Here is a 17,885-nt window from a genome sequence, read left to right on the forward strand (position 1 = left end):
TGGTGGTTTCTTGCTGTAAAATTGAAACATTTATTCAAAATTTTATTTTGACACCAGTGCAAAACTATTTGAAATTCCACTTAGGACCCTAATGGATTTTGATTGGCTTGCTTTGGTCAATTGTGTTTTCCATGTTAATGCCAATCACTATTTTAAATGGGTAGAATTTGGATGTAACTTTAAAATGAATGTTTTATAAAGTTAGTCATTTAATGGACATGTTAACTGTTCACGAATGGTGATTAGCATTCAACAGTCAAAGAAAATGTTGGAAATGTGGGTGAGAGTTAATGTATCAAATCTGTGTCCATTCTGACAAAAGTTTATAGACCTGAACACATACTATTTGACCTGAAAATTCCTAATTTACATTGCTTCTTTAACAGAAGAAATGTACGTTAGGGAGCTTGAAAGGAGTTCCATTACACCGCTCTGGTGTGAATGTTGGGTATTGGAATAGGGCCTTGCTGCTTTTGATTAACAAAGCAGGTTATCAGTTTTGTGCTGAAAGGGACCAATGCTGTCCTGGAGGCATTTTCCTGATGTTTTCCTCCATTGGTGCCTCAGCTACCAGAGGTACAGTTATCAGTGGGTGCATATGGGAACCAGATTATTATGGACCATCCTGAGGAAGCTGTGCATTTTGGCCATATATTTAGCAACACTAAAAAAAATTGTATTTGGACTTATTTCCAAAGTCAGTCGCTTGGGTGATCAGTATAGTACATATCAATATTAACTGCTGTTAAGTTTCATCCTTGGTGTCACAAATTTGGTATCTTATTTAAGTAGACTTATCCATATTTGCATAAAATTAAGTGATGCAAGAACTTTGACTACTAAGATATGACAATGAAATCCATGTTTTGGTTGCTAGTGATTTGCATTTATTAAGATGGGTCCCAACAGGATTATGAATTTGTAAATGTGCCTGGATACCTTGTGCACATGCACGTAGTCCCTATTCGGTGTTCAGTCATCTGAATTGTGGTGGATATTCCTGGGCAAAATGGCAGTTGAGCTCCATCTTGCAGATTTTAAGTCAATTCATCTACCAAAAGTCAATTTGACCACCACAATTTTGTTAAAGCTTTGTTTTTCTTCCCTTATTGAAAATAAGAAGTCAAGGGAATATGGTTCAATGCCTTCTATCCCTGAAAGCATAAAATCTTAGCACATAAAGTGAGTGTTGATGGAATGTTTGATTATTGGAGCTACTTGTTCCTGTGTGGACTAAATATCAACACAATGTAATGCATAAATTTAATTAGCACTGGCTCAAGTGTGGCTGTGTTATTGCTTTCGACTCTCAAATTATAACATTGCACCTCATTTCTAACAAGCTCCCCTTTGGAGCAGAGATTATAAAATAAGATCTTTATTAGTCACATGTACATCGAAATACAGTGAAATACATCTTTTTGCATAGTGATTTTGGGGGCAGCCCGCAAGTGTCGCCACGTTTCCGGCACCAACATAGATAGCATGCCCATAACTTCCTAACACGTACGACTTTGGAATGATCAAATTTTACTGCATGCACTGCAGAACCTCACTCATTGAACTGCAGGACATGAATCATTCGAGGAGAATGGACATTGCCTAAACATTTTTAAACTAAAGGTCCTCTGCCAATGTGTCCATGTTGCACCCTTGTATCGTATCATACTTATGTGAACCCCTTCAATTTCCCTGACACAGATACGTAAAGAGTCCTTGGAAAAGATGCATCACTTTGTTTTGAGATGCCTCTCATCAAATGTAGACATTGGTTATGGAGTTCATCTCCAGTGCAGTAGTGTAACTTTTAGCCATCTGAAAAATAAAAGTTTGAAACTCATACATAGCACTCAAGATCTACTGCGTGAGAATGATCCCTGCCTTCCTGTGTACTTCAGGCCAGGAGAGGTACCACCAATATTGTGTTTGGAAAGTACCCTATCCATTGGTAAGATAAGCAAACCAATGCCTGTGCCCTCATTCAGGCCAGTGTCTCCAGCATAGAGGTTCTAATAACTATCAGCTGGCTCCACCGGGTGGGAGACATCACCTGAAGGCCTGATGCTATCTGAAATGGGAACTTTACACAATGGTCTATCATGACAAGACTTTCAAGCAGACAGAAGAAGCTGCCAGATCATTTCAAGGTCTTTCAGAAAAAGCTTACATTGTTGACTCCCATGAATCCCTGATTAGTGATTGCTCAATGGAGGCAAAGCATCCAAGAAAGCACTGAGCACCTTGAATCTCTTCACAGGCACATGGAGGCCAAGTAAGAGGAGGAAGGCAGAACTTCCCAAACAATTCACCACCCACTCGTGTCAAAGTCTGGATCTCATACTGGACTTGGTGACCTCAGAGCCCAAGTAACTGAAAGAAACAAGTCCTCCTGCATTTAGGGGATCCTAAGAGGAAGAACATTGAATTGGTTTAATTGACACTATGTTCTGAACCAGAATGGTTGCAAATTTAATACTAAGGACAGCCAGTAGTGGCTGAGAATATTTTAATTACTTTATATTCCTGCATTCTATTCATAGCTTAACAACTTCCATGTAGGGTGGCACCAGAGGCTGCATTTCATTGCATAAAATAACAAATTTATGTAAAATGTTTGCACTAAGACCAGACCAACCAGTCCGCCCCAGTAGTGATCCTTCCATCTCATTGATTGCCAGAATCCCCTATTCCCATTTCCCAAATCCTTTGAACACATCAATACTATTCATTTTAGCCACTATGACAATTCTGTGATAAGATTCTAGATTTCTTATAAATAGCAGCAGACTTGCAGATTATTTGCTGCCTTTAATGTATAATAAAATTCTAATTAAAATTGGTCCCACTGATGCAAATGTCAACAATTTTAAATCTGAATTGAATAAACTGATTCCCAGTTATTAAGGGATTTCATTTTCATCCAACAATGAAAGTTGTACATTCTTGCCTCTTTCCTTTTAGATTTTCATACACATTGAGCGTGGCAGAACACCTGCTCAACCTTCACCAAATGGATTTATAACCAGGAGACAAGACTGCAGATAGTGGAATCTGGAGCGATAAAAGGCAGTCCTGTTGCAAGTTTCTGACCCAAAACATCGACTATCCCTTTGCTTTCACAGGTGCTGCTTGATCCACTGAGTTTTCCCAGCAGGTTGTTTTTTGGTTTTATAATGAACTTTGGAGAATTGACTGGAGTGACTAGCTATCTTATTTTCCCTGTTTTTGGGGAGGAACAAAGTTGAGGTATCTTTAGCTATGATTTTTATTGAAATTAAGAGTGAACCAAGTGGTAATATTTGTGAAAGAATCCTGCATTTCAGACTTCCAAATGTTGAAGCTCCAGTGCAATCACATTCTCTTCTTGGGTAGAGTTTGCAGAAGATGGAGTTATTCAAATTCTTTCTGGTCTCTACAAATGTAAAATTATGAAGTAGGAATCGACCACACTGCCCCTTAAATCAGTTCAGCCGTTTACTGAGATCCCTTGCTTCATCCATTTCCCCATTTCCCTTAGTTCTATTATAATGTCCAAAAATCTATTGATCTTCGTCTCAAACATACTCAGAGATTGAGCATCTACAGCCCTTTGAAGTAGAGAGGAATGACAACAAAGATGACAAGAGATTGGTTCCTTTAGCTGGAGAACCTACTACACAGGCATTATCTGAGGAAAAGGGGTCAAACATTTGGAACTGATTTGTGTTCCACTCTACTATGCAATGAACTTGCTGCATAGTTGACACCTGAACTATGCTGTCACTCAGTCATGATGCCTTAAGATCTCCATGAACTCTTGTAGCCGATCTTAATCACTTCTCGTGGAATCCTCTTCATTCCTAGAATCAACTTAGTGAAGAGGATAGATTTGCCTTGGATATTCAAGGTATGTCAATCAGAGCTGCACACAGTGTTACACTGAGGTGTCACCAAAACACAATGTACTTTCAGCAAGACCTCCTTTTGGCTTTTTTTCTTGGGTTGGACTGCAAACGCTCTATTTGCTATCTTAATTTCCTGCATACCAGCAAAATTTCTCAGGAAACCAACATTTGATAGTTTTTTTAAAATCTTGGAACGCTGGTGTATTGCCTTGGTGTAATTTCCAATGCCATCATGATGCCACCTCCAACTACATCTTTCCCTTCAGTATTCCAAAGAAATTGTTCCTTCAAGAAACATCCACTCTCATTCCATGTGCTTCCCCTACATTTTCAGGAGATGCAACAGTTGCCCTTTTACTTTTCAGCATCCAGAGCCCCACATACACTTTTGCCGTAAAGCAGCAATCTGGTGTACTACAGACTGGGTGATTATTTTACTGGACAAGTCAATTTACTTCCAATCTTGCTTTAATTCCCCTTATTCCCACTGTGATCCCTTTGGTCTTGGCCTCCTATTCTGTTTAAATGAAGCTTAACAGTAGCTCTTCTTCTGAACTGGCTTACTAGAACTGTGCTGTTTTTCCATCCTCCTTTAACTGTATTTTAAATCCCTTCTCTCTCAACTATTCCTGGTTCTGATGAAGGCATTGACCAGAAACCCCTAGATGTGAATTAGGAACAGAAGTGGGCCACTTGGCCCTTCCTGCCTGCTAGGGTTAATAAGACCATTACTGGTCTGATTGTAAGCTCAACTCTGCTGTCCACCTGTAGTAATTTTTCCAAGCTCCTTGCTTATTGAGCATCCATCTTCCTCTTACTTAAAAATGGTCAAAATGTTGATCGTATTTTTCTCTTTCTGCAGATGCTTGCCAATCTGAATATTTCCAGCATTTTCTACCTACCAAAATGCAGTTTTGTAATATCCTGATCTTTACCCATTAATTTATGTAACTGAAAACCTCTCTTGGAACACATGATGTAGTTACAAGTGGATACACAAGTTTTAGTTCAGTTGTATGAAGTTAAGTTTTATTGTTTAATGAAATTGAATTAATTCTATAAGAACTTTTTTAAAATTAGAAATTGTGTACAATTCTAACTCTTAAAATCATTAAAGTTTTAAATTTCACAAGCGGAGTGCTGTTGAGCCTTTAGCTCCCAAAAGTCAAGTGTGCTTTGTGGATATTTATAGCAGTGTACATCACAACACGAAGCTGCTCAATGTCTGGGAACATCAGGAAAATTTGCACTGTGAGGTAATCACGATTTTTGATCAAAATGCAGTTAACAGAGAAGAGCGAAATGTTTGTGATCGGATGAAAGACAGAATTTAACAATCGGAATCCAAAGCCATAAAGCACTCCCACATAATGAAAATAAATGTACATCTTGGAAGCAAGATGTTGGGAAGGTGATGAGTGAAGTGATGAGTTTAGAAATGTTTAAACGGTGGAGAGATTTGGTATGAATGTAAAAGAGATCATAGGTCAGTATTGTGAAGTTGGAAGTAAGCAGTATTGTTAATATTGGTATCAATTGATTTGGTATGTTAAAGCACCATAAGAACAGTTTTTAAACATCCAGATCAATTTTCATGCCTTTTGATTTATTTTTTCCCTAACTAGGTATATCTTTCTTAATCCTAGTACTCGCCTTGTTCAAGTTGTTTAAGTACTTTCCACTACTATTTAATATGCCTTTATTTTCAACCAACTAAACTTGGGTTTGATTTCTTCTCATATCACTAAAATTAGTTAATTCAAACATAATTTAGAATGAAAGTGAGCTAATTTCAGTGTTGACCTATTTTGGCTTTGGTAGCTATTTTAATGTTCTCTGATCTGGAACCAGACGATTGTGTCTGCACTCTTGAATGCAGAAGTACCAATAAAGCAATCTTGGCCTTTTATCACTGCTAGCAATTACTTTCTTGAAAGCTAGCAGGTCCGACCCTCTGAGTGTTATGTTGGTATGTGAGGTCACATGACATGTACAATCCAATGATTCACTTTCATCTTTTACTTTCATTTTATGTAGTTACATGCAATGTACATTTGATATGATTAGAAGCTGTTGTACTACTCACTAAAAGGCAACAAACATAGGTGCTGCTATTAACAATCCATTGTTATAGTGGCCTCAATCAATCAGTTCTAGATGGGTCTAGAGGAGTTGCTTGAAATATAGTTCAAGGCTTTGATTTACTTATTCTATTTGTATAATCTGACCTGCTGGGTATGTTGCATAGCCATGCTATTAACAGCACATTGCACAGACAATGAAGCTCAATATGCCTACAACTGCAGCCTTTTAGCCCAATCGGAGAGATTCCGTTTTCTCTACCCACCCTCCCCCAACTACTCTCCTACTGAAAATTGATGCGTCTTCTTTCTCTCCCAGTTCTGACAAAGGGTCCTGTACCTGAAGCATTAACTGTTTCTCTTTCCACAGCTGCTGCCTGAACTGCTGAGTGTTTCCAGATGAAGGTGATCATTTTGAAATTGAAAGCCTTCAGAAGGATTAAGAGAGTTTCCAGAAATAGAAGAAGTATTTGGAAAGATGCAGCAAAAATGCAAAATAATTCTCCAGCAAGAGGGCCTAAATTGCAAGGCCACAGAAATTTAGTAAGTGCAACATTTTGAAATGAGTCATAATTTGGACAAGCACAGCAGCAATATAGTACCAAAGCAGTTTATAGAACTGAAATAGAGCTTTCAGTTCATCCTATAGGTACCAGCTATTTGTTAGAGCAATCTAAAACTTTCGCAATCCATGGCCTCTCCACTTCCATTTCCTTCTCTAGACACAGACAATTTCCCCATAAAAGATATAATGGTAGAATTTCTGCTTTGGGCATAATTAGGAAATTGTGACTAACATTGTACTAGTCATGTTCTATGTCCAGTTTATGATATGATTATCTGAATAGTCACAATCTTCATTGAATCTGTGCAATTTGCTAGCAAATGAGCATATTTTTATATCTTTCTATTAGATTTATTCCTTTCTAGTTTTAACAATATACCTAAAATTACAAAAATAAGAATTTAGTAATGTGTCCAATCCCACTTAAAGTGAATGAAAATTACATTGGTGTACATGAATAAAGTTAAATTTTTCATTCATGTCAATTTCTGTTATAACTTATGCTTATGAGTGCCTGTGTTCTTAAGAAAACGAACAAAATTTAAAAGGCTTTCGCAAACCAAATAATTGAAACATACCTTTAAACTGTGATTACAATGAGACATGTACTTTTGGCCAAATTGAACCTTAAACCTCTATAAATTTCCCTGACCTTCTGGAGGAACTCGGCAAGTCAGACAGCATCTATGGAGGGAAATGGACAGTCAATGCTTCAGATCAAGACCCTTCATCTAGACTGAAAGGAAGAGGAGAGAAAGCCGGTATAAAAAAGGTGGAGGGATGGGGTGGAGCAAGAGCTGGCAGGTGATAGGCAGATGAGGCCTTTTTATATTGGCTATTTCCACTCCTCCTTTCAGGTCCAGATGAAGGGTCTTGACCTGAAATATTGACTGTTCAGATCCCTCTGCAGATGCTGCCTGATCTGCAGCTGTTTCTCCTGCATTTCGTGAGTTTGCTCCAGATTCCAGTCTCTTGATCTTCTGCACTGATTTGGCCAATGCTGCCCAGCTGATTTTAGTATCAATGGCAGAATGAAATGGAAGACAGACCCAACAGTTTTCTGAGTATTCTTTAATTTAGTTGAGATTCCTTTTTGTCCGTTTATTAAGGGATTTAGCCAAAAAGAACCTGTTTTAAATTGACTCTTTGAAATTGAAAGCCTTTTAAGGATTAAGAGACATACTTCAGAAATAGAGGAAGTATTTGGAAAGATAGCAAAAATATGAAATACTTCTCCAGCAAAAGGGCCCAAGTTGCGAGGCCATAGAAATGTGTTAGGTGTAACATTTGGAAATTAGTCATGACTTGGACAAGCATGGAAGTTTCTTTGTGCTGGAACTTGATGGCTCTGCCAAAGACTCCTACTAAACTTACAATCGTGCCGTGCAAGTCCTGACTGTCAGGAGACGAGGCAGCATGTAGGCTACTGACGAGTGATGGGAAAGCAGGGGCTGGGGTCTGTCGATGGGTGAGAAGGTGGAATACCCTGAGTGGGGTGCCCACTTCCATTCCCTCTTGTGGGCTACCACACTTCAGTCCATCCACACGCTTGTCAACTTCATGTGGAATGCAATATCCCTCATCCCCTCTATAGCAAGAATGTTACGTACACATACATTGAAACACCACATTACAAATTGCAATGAAATGAGAACACTTTCTCTGCCTAATCTATTTGTTTTCATTTTCATACGTTCTTATCAGCTCAAGAATGAATAAAATGAAAACATTAGTAACTGATTATAATGACTAAATTCAGTTATTTCTTATTGTTGAAGGTCAGGATTGATTCTGATAGGGAGGACTCTATGTTCTGAAACTGTAGTGGTCCAAGAACTTTAGTTTTCCCAGTGAGATTAATATATATTTAAAATAATTGGAAAAAGTGGATGAATTGGATTACAGGAGATTCAACACTCTGCCCTAAATCTCTGCATGGCCCAGTTAGGCACTCCAATGTGGAGTGCAGCAGACGAAGCAAAAAGACCTTGCCATCCAGATACACTTGGCCCTAGCCCAGTGAATGGAGCTTCATTTGGTGTTTGGGACACAATCTCCAAAGATGTCTCGGAGAGTGAGAGAGAAAGAGGGGCTGAACAGAAAGAATTTCCAAACTAGGAATTTCCTCAGAGCTGACTGCCTTACTGCAGAGTGTACTAGTCTTCAGCATCAAGCAGTCACTTTTGTCGTTGGATGTGAACTTGCTTTGGGAGCTCCTTATCCACCTCACTGAATAGATTTAAAAAATAGTAATGCTGGAAACTATGACAGTGGCATTCTTCCTTTTGTCCCTTTTCCTCCCTCCACTCCATTCCCATATCTTTTGGTTAAGATGTGCTTAATGTGGCATACGTATTCAATCATTGGCATTCCCTGACCTCAGAGTATTGGGTAAAGGTTGCCGTCTACACTAGCATATTTCTGTGTACTGTACACAGGCACGGTAGTGTAGCGGTTAGCGTAACGCTTTACAGCGCCAGCGACCCGGGTTCAAATCCGGCCGCTGTCTGTAAGGAGTTTGTACGTTCTCCCCGTGTCTGCGTGGGTTTCCCCCACATTCCAAAGACGAAGGGGTTAAGAAGTTGTGGGCGTGCTATGTTGGCGCCAGAAGCATGGCGACACTTGCGGGCTGCCCCCAGAACATGACGAAAAAGGATGCATTTCACTGAGTGTTTCGATGTACATGTGACTAATAAAGACATCTTCTTTTAGTGGAATAAGGCTAAACATTTCTTGCAAACACAGGCATGAAGTTGGACAAATTCATACTTTGACAAATAAGAATTTTTCAGTTTTTAATGAGTTTTAGAGACCCAAAACATTGATTTTCAATCTGGTTCCTAATAGGCACAACTAACGGTGGCAAAATTCAGCACTATTGGCAATATCTCACTCAAAGGAAAAATGGATCATTGGAGTAAGATGTCATTTTAGTACAGTAAGGTTTCACAGTGCCAGAGACCTGGGTTTAATCCTAATTTTGGGTGCTGCCAGTGCAGAGTTTGTACTATTTCCCTGTGACCATGTTGGTTTCCTCTGCGTGCTCTGGTTTCCCCCCACATCCATGTGCAGGTTAGTAGGTTAATTGACTATGCTAAATTGCCCCTAGTGTGCAGTCGAGTGGTAGAATCTGTGGAGAGTTGATGAGAATGTAGGGAGAATTTAAATAAAAGGTTAACATAGGTTGAGTGCAAATGGGTGCTAGATGGTTGGGGCAGACTGGGTGGACCGAAGGGCCTGTTTCTGTGTTTATCTCTCAATGACTCTTAATGCTCTTCTAATGTTTAGGATAAAGTATTACTGCAGCAAACGTAGAGCAGATAAACGTTCAACTAACGTCGTGGTTAATCTTGGAATGTTGGGCAGTTACATTGGTTCCTGAAAATGGGAACTGCTTCGTTCTCCAGTGTGGGTAGTGAGACAGAAGAAATGAAAGCAGGAGTAGTCCATTTGGCCCCTGGTTTCATAAGATTATGGCTGATTTTTTTTTATCCCTCAAATCTCACTTCCCTGATTTAATAACCAAAATTCCAGTAATCTCTTGGGTAGAGAATTCCATCCATTTTCTGCTCTCTGGATGAAGAAATTTCCCATCATAATTCTGAAGGACCAATCCTTTGAGGTTGTGACCCCTGGCCAAAGGAAACATCAATCCATATTTCAATTAGATCATCTCTCATTTTACTAAATTCAAAAGAGGACAGGCCTAGACTGCTTAATCCCTCCACACAGGACAAAGCTGTCATCCCTGATGTCAATCAGTGAGACTTTGTTGCCCTCCTATTGTAAGTGCCTTTCTCTTGGGTAGGGAGATCAGAACTATACACCGTATTCCAGGGACGGTCTGAAAGGGCCCTGTATCATTCCAGAACAATGTCTTTACTCTTGTACCAAATCTTCCTACAACACAGGCCAAAATACAATATGCCTTCCTAATTCTTGCTGTACCTGCATGTTAACTTTCAATGATTCATGTACTGGGACACCCATGCCCCTCTGAACACCAACATTTTTTAATCTCTTGCCACTTACAAAATACTCCCTTTACTATTTCTTCTACCGAGGTGCATGACCTCGCATTTTTCCACATTATATTCTAACTGTGCTGTCTTTGCCAATTCAGTTAACCAGTCTATAGTCTCCTGAAGCCTCTCTGTATCCTCCACACAAGCCACAGTGTCACCCAGCTTTGGATTTATTACACTTGGTCCCCTAATTCAAATCATTAATGTGGATTGTGAATGGCAGAGGCTCCAGCCCACCACCTATCCCTGTGGTACCTCACTGGTTACAGCCTCCCAGCTTGAAAATGACCCATTTATTCCTTCTCTATTTTCTATCCATGAACTAACTCTCAGTCCTCGTCAGTATATTACTCCATCCCACGTGCTGTGCCTTTATTTTGGTGCAGTGTTTTCTGGATATGGTGTGTATTTGGACCTTAAGCCCTTTGATAAGGTGCCACACAAGAGACTATTAAGAATATTAGAGTATACAGTAGTGGGGTAGATTGATGTACTGATGTGGATTGGTGACAATTTCCTCCACTAGATAAGTGCACATAATGAAAATGACATGTGTTCTGTGTAACATGTTAAGCTGCTGAATTGTGAGTTCTGTTTTTACTCTTTTTTTTGGTACACATTGAACTGTGATGACGTGTGTTCCGTAGAAAATACCATGGCCAATATATGCAGGGAGACAGCAAATGAGGGAAGTGTCCTCTATCTGTTTTGATGGTGATGTTTAAGGAATATGCCTTGGACAGACTTCAGGAAAAATATTTGACTGGTTTTCAAATAATACTTTGCTTATTTTTAAACCCGGGCAGACCATGCAATTTCACCTTAATGTAGCATCTGAAGGGTATCTCTGACAGTGCAGCCTCTGGAGTGGGATTTGAACTTTCAGACTACAGAGCAGGAGATCTATAACTGATCCAAGCTGGTGTTTCCTTGCAATGCTTTATTAGCTAAAAGGACTATTAAAGCAAAGGTGAATACAAGACTCAGTTGAGAATACCTTTTTGGTCTTTTATATGTTTTGTAATAGCCTTTTGTTCCTTTTCCTTTGTACCCTCTTCTCGATCTCTTCTATTATTATATACATCCTCATACACATTGTACTGTGATTGCTTGATTTGTGGAATTAAACAACTGTTCTATGATTAGAATGGAACACTGGAGTTTAGAAGAATGAGTGAAAATAAACATATAAAATTTATAACTTAATAGTTGGGGAGTCTAGAAGCAATGTTCAAAATTGGATTGTTCTGTTTGGAATGGATGGAGTTCCAAGCAGTGAAATGGAAGTAAGTCCTGGATTTCTGTTCAAACAAAGCATGGAAGACTGGGGCTTGGTAGCACATTTGGAAGGCCAGATCTGTTGCTGCTGGACTGCACATGGAGTCAAATGGTGGAGCCTGGCTGGACTTCTCCATCCCTACACTGGGGAAATTTCTCCTGGATCCTGGTTTGCCTTGGCAAAAGGTCCAGGACCCTACTAATTTTGTTGGGGATTATAGAGGAAAAATTTAGGGGGCTAAGGGGAAGGTAAGCTACCTAAATGATTTTGCTTTGGTGTAATTTTTTAAGGAATCATAATGGTTTTGTTTCTTGTTAACTGTTATCTTATTAGTGCATTTTAATATTTTAGTGCATGTTAACATTTTTCTATTTGGATTATTTACTTCAATTAGAATAACTTAAAAATATCTCTGAATTTCAAATGATTGAACTCGCTTATTAAAATCAGTTAGTACAAAGCTAGGCAGTTGCATTTTGGAGGTGGGGCCTTGTCACCACATAACGGGGTTATGTTGCAGTTGAGGGCATGGCACTGGACTCTGGGGTGCTCACACTGCAAATAGTGGATCCAGGGTGCATTGGGGTTGATTGGTGAGCTCACTTGTTGAGTATATTCAAAGATGAGATGGATAGATTTGTGCAAATAGGAGTTGATGTAGAAATTCAATTACAATCTTATTGACTGGTGATTCTTGAAGTGCTTTTTGATCTAATGCTGCTTCAAACCTTGTGTACTGAAATTGGCCTTTTTTCTAATTTTTACCACTATTTTTAGTAATTCTGCTTACTTTTGATGCCTTTCCAATCTCCATCATAGGAATATACTTAATCCATTCCCAAGCTATCTCCTCGTTCGGAGGTCTCCTCGTTTAACTACAGTTTGCCTACTAAATTTTGATTCCAACTTATGAGATCACTTTCTAACTTCCTTAAATCAGCCCACCTCAAGCTGTATTTACTAAAGCTAATGATAATATGATTAGTGTTTACTCTAATTCTCTGACACTGAAGAGGTCCTATTTGCGCCACTTCCTTCCCCAAAAGTAAGACATAGGAGCAGAATTAGGCCATTCGGCCCATCGATTCTGCTCCGCCATTCGATCATGGCTGATTTATTTTTCCCCTCTCAACCCCATTCTCCTGCCTTCTCCCCGTAACCTTTGACGCCCTTACTAATCAAGAACCTATCAACCGCCACTTTAAATAAATTCAATGACTTGGCCTCCACAGCCATCTGTGGCAATGAATTCCACAGATTCACCACCCTCTGGCTAAATAAAATTCCTCCTCATTTCTGGTGCCGTCTGGTCCTAGACTCTCCCACTACTGGAAACATCTTCTCCACGTCCACTCTATCCAGGCCCTTCAATATTCAGTAGGTTTCAATGAGATCCCCACCCATCCTTCTAAACTCCAGCGAGTACAGGCCCAGAGCCATCAAACGTTCCTCACATTAACCCTTTCATTCCTGGGATAATTCTCGTAAACCTCCTCTGGACCCTCTCCAATGGCAGCAGACACTTCCTTATGTATGGAGACCAAAACTGCTCACAATACTCCAAATGTGGTCTGACCAACACCTTATTAAGCCTCAGCATTACAAATGAATGCCAACATTGCATTTGCCTTCCTTACTACTGACTCAACCTGCAAGTTAACCTTTAGGGAATCCTGCACTAGGATCCCAAGTCCCTTTGCACCTCTGATTTCTGAATTCGCTCCCCGTTTAGAAAATAGTCTACACCTTTATTCCTTCTACCAAAGTGCATGACCCCACACTTCCCTGCGCTGTATTCCATCTGTCACTTCTTTGCCCATTCTCCCAACCTGTCCAAGTCCTTCTGCAGACTCCCTGCTTCCTCAACACTACCTGCCCCTCCACCTATCTTTGTATCATCTGCAAACATGGCCACAAAGCCATCAATTCCGTCATCCAGTAGACCCAGCACAGCCTCCTTTATTGAGTTGAAAGCAGGTAAATTAAGATTTCTCCTGTACATTTTTCGGGAATTCCTCCCCCTCTTTGCCCTTTGTAACTTTACTATGCCATTTTACAACGGGGTAATTGAAATCCTCCAATACCAGTATGTTAATAGAGCCTTTACTGTTTAATTCTTTGACCTTTTAACTATACCACCCTCCCCAATGGTATAATAATTTTTAAAATCAATATTGACTTTCTGGAAGGGGAAGGAAAAGAAGCAACAAAAAAAGGACATAAAACATAATGAGGATTGAGAGAAACCAGCCAAGATTTTCAACTGCTGCTGACTTGGATAATGTTTTGTGTGGGTTAGACTTGTTGCTGGTGTGGCACCGGCATTGGGCATAACTTGAGAAAGAAGAAAGGATCAAGTAAGAAAGGTCAAACAAAACTTTTATTCTGTTGGGAAACATTTGGCTGTGAAACTGTTTACTGTTTTCTGTGAGCTTCAGGCAAACGAGGAATTTCATTGCACCCCGGTGTATACGTCAATAAACTAATCTAAAATGGGATAGCAGTTCACCTATCCATTATGTATCCTGTGGGATTTTATATTCAATTGAAATTAATAGGAAGGATAATTAGGCAGGATGTGTAACTGGCAGGGGGTTTGCTGACACTTGGGGAACTCATCTGCCCAAGATGAAAATTATTTGCTTGTTATTTAAGGGAAGAAGTGTGGGCTTCAAAGAAAACCACATCTGAGGCAATGTGATAGAGGAAGGTAAATAATTCATTTCATAATTGGTAATCATGCATAATTTAAAACTGACTCAACTCCTTGTTATTAATTTCAAACCATTCTTCACCTGTGTTCTGACTCCTGTCTCCAGTTCTACAGCTGAAGTCCTGATTGCAGAGTTGCCTTTGGAACGATGCCATCTCTACCCTTACATCCACTGCAATTTGGTTAATTTGTCACGATAAGTTGACTGCATAGAACTGTAAATTAGAGTTACAATTTTCTGAGAGAATTTTGGATTAATTTCCAAGTCTGATGTTTGAAATTTAAAAAGGTGATAAATTTATGTGGATATCTTGAGTAATACCCCAGGTTACTTTATAAATTCTGTTAGTGCCGCTTCCAAAGGTTCATGATAAAATCATCTATTTTGTGATTCTGGCCCAATGAGCCCGCATCACCCAATTACACCCATGCTGTTTTCTTGCACTTTTCGTCTCCCATTGCTGGTATGGTTCTCAAATGAATATTCCTTGTATTTGAGCCTGGACATTGATTCTTGGCAGAATATTTAGCTCTGGAGGCCAGTTTTGAACTCTTGCTAATTGCACTTGGATTCTTGCCGGCAAGCATTCATTTGTTACTAGAATTTTCTCTCTCTGCACTGAATGAGGATAAACAGCAAGTTGCTTTTCAGTTCTACTGGGACATGCTAACTTGCTCTCATTGACTTGTTTTAATATTATACCTGCAGTTATAGCATATATAAATACGGACAGAATATACAGGTAATACTCAGCAGGTGTGACAGAACCTGTGGAGAGAGAAACAAACTAATATTTTAGTCCCGATGAAGGGTCTCGGCCCAAAATGTCAACTGTCCATTTCTCCCCACAGATGCTGCCTGACCCACTGAATTCCTCCCCATTTTGTACATTGCTCCAGATTTCCAGCATCTGCAGTCTCTCTTGTGTGTTCTTATTTCAGGCTGATGAAATGTTAAAGTTACAGAGTCGTACAGCATGGAAGTAGGCCGTTCAGCCCAACTGGTCCGTGCCCACCTGAGCTAATGCCATTGGCCTGCGTTTGGCCCATTTCCATCTAAACCTTTCCTATCCACGTACCTGTCCGAATGTCTTTTGAATGCGGCTTTGATTAATGTCTCAAAAATATAACCTCTATGTAGTTTCCTCAGTGCAGCACTACTTAACATAGAACAGTACAGCACAGAACAGGCCCTTCGGCCCACAATGTTGTGCCGACATAGCTAGTCCCTCCTACCTACAGAATGCCCATTTTCCTCTCATTCATGTGCCCATCCAAGCCCTTCTTAAAAGCCCCCAATGAATTTGCCTCCACCACCCAATCAGGCAACACATTCCAGGCATCCACCATGCTAAGTAAAAGACTTACCCCTCACGTCTTCTCTGAACCTACCCCCTCTCACCTTAATTGCATGCCCTCTAGTATTGGATTGGAAACCTAAATATTTATGCACCCTAGTATTACCCACTGAGCAACAAAAGCAAATGCAATCCTCAATGAAACTTTGTATGTATTACAAATGTCATGTCTGAACTATCTCACTTAGCTTCAGAATTAGCCATTTGTAATAAATCCTTGTGATCAAGAATTTACCTTTGCTTCCAACTGTCTTATAATGGTGCACTCGAGGAGACAGAGCGACTAACTCGAGATTCTCTTTCCACAGGTGCCACCTGATCTGCTGAGGATCTTCAGCATTTTCTGTATTTTTTCAGATTTCCAGCATTAGTGACAATCTGCTATGTAATATTATATGTTAACAAGGCAGGTGGTACCTGATAGATTCATGTAAATCATCGACTCAAAATGTTAGATCCTTTCCCCTCTTCACAGTGCTGTGGTTAGCATCACGCTATTACAGCACCAGCAACCTGGGTTCAATTCCCACCGCTGTCTGTAAGGAGTTTGTGCGTTCTCCCCATGTCTGCGTGGGTTTCCTCCAGGTGCTCCGGCTTCCTCCCACATTCCAAAGACATACAGGTTAGGAAGTTGTGGGCATGCTATGTTGGCGCCGGAAGCGTGGCGACACTTGCGGGCTGCCCCCAGAACACTCCACGCAAAAGATGCATTTCACTGTGTGTTTCGATGTACATGTGACTAATAAAGATATCTTTATCTTATCTTAAATATTTCCAGCATTTTTAATTTTTATTTCAGATTTCCAGGATCTGCAATTTTTTGCTTTTGTCAATTTATACAAATCCTTTCAATGTTTTGTGTGAGCAGATTTGTGGCAAATAAAAAAGATAAGACAGTAGAAGGCATGGTTTGCCCCATCTTGTCTGGTGGTTCATTGTGAGAGCAATTCATGGTGTATCACGCTGCCTTCTCCTCCCCTCACAGCCCTGTATCTTATAGGGCTGCCTGTATTTATCCAAACTTCTTGTAAAAGACCCACTGCCTACACTTCATCTATAATAATATATAAAATACTATCTATGTATCTATAAAATATATAACCTCAAGTTCTGTCCAGTTTCTTTGGTGATAATTTTCAATTAATGTCTTGCCCTCACTCCAGCTCCAGCGAATAATGGTGGTGATTTTTATCAATCTTGCTTGATTTACTTTTTATTTATTTCAGCCACAATTAAACTGGACAGGCTCTAAACAAACTATTGATGTGCTCATGCCAGCTTCTGAATGGGCTCGTTGGACTGAAATGAACTGTTTTTTTCCCTGATCATTTATCAAAACACTTGCTTCATTTTAAAAGCATCTCCACCCGGCCTGCTGAGTTCCTCCACCATCACAGTGTTTTTTTTATCTAGATTCCAGCATCCGAAGTCATTTGTTTCTCCACCTCCTCTTCAGTGTTTCACTCAAAGTTGTCCAAGTATTTAAGTCTTTCCTCATGACCGTAGTTTCCCATCCCTGACTTCATGCTGGTGAATCAATATTACATTATCCCAATAGTTTCTGTAATGGGCTCAAATCTACATATGGTATGGCGGCCTAACAAGTATTTTTCTTTCTATCTCCATTTTTGTAATCCAGACTTACTAGGAACTGGATTTCATATAAAGCCCTAAAGGCCAGCTGATGTTCACCTTGGAATTCTGGCTGGTGAAAAACTAGTTGAATTGGTATTGTTTTATTATTGTCACATGTACCGAGATACAGTGAAAAACTTTTGTTTGTCATTCAGACAGATCATTCTGTATATGAGTACATCAAGGAAGTACAAAAAGAAAACAAAATGCAGAACATAGTGTTGCAGTTACAGAGAAAGTACAGTGCAGGTAGACAAACTGCAAGGGCCACAACGATATAGATTGGGAGATCAAGAGTTCATCTTTTGGTGTATGAGAGGTCCATTCAGGACTCTGATAACAGCT

The sequence above is a fragment of the Pristis pectinata genome, chromosome 9 (genome assembly GCF_009764475.1).
Source record: "Pristis pectinata isolate sPriPec2 chromosome 9, sPriPec2.1.pri, whole genome shotgun sequence".
Classification (NCBI taxonomy): Eukaryota; Metazoa; Chordata; class Chondrichthyes; order Rhinopristiformes; family Pristidae; genus Pristis; species Pristis pectinata.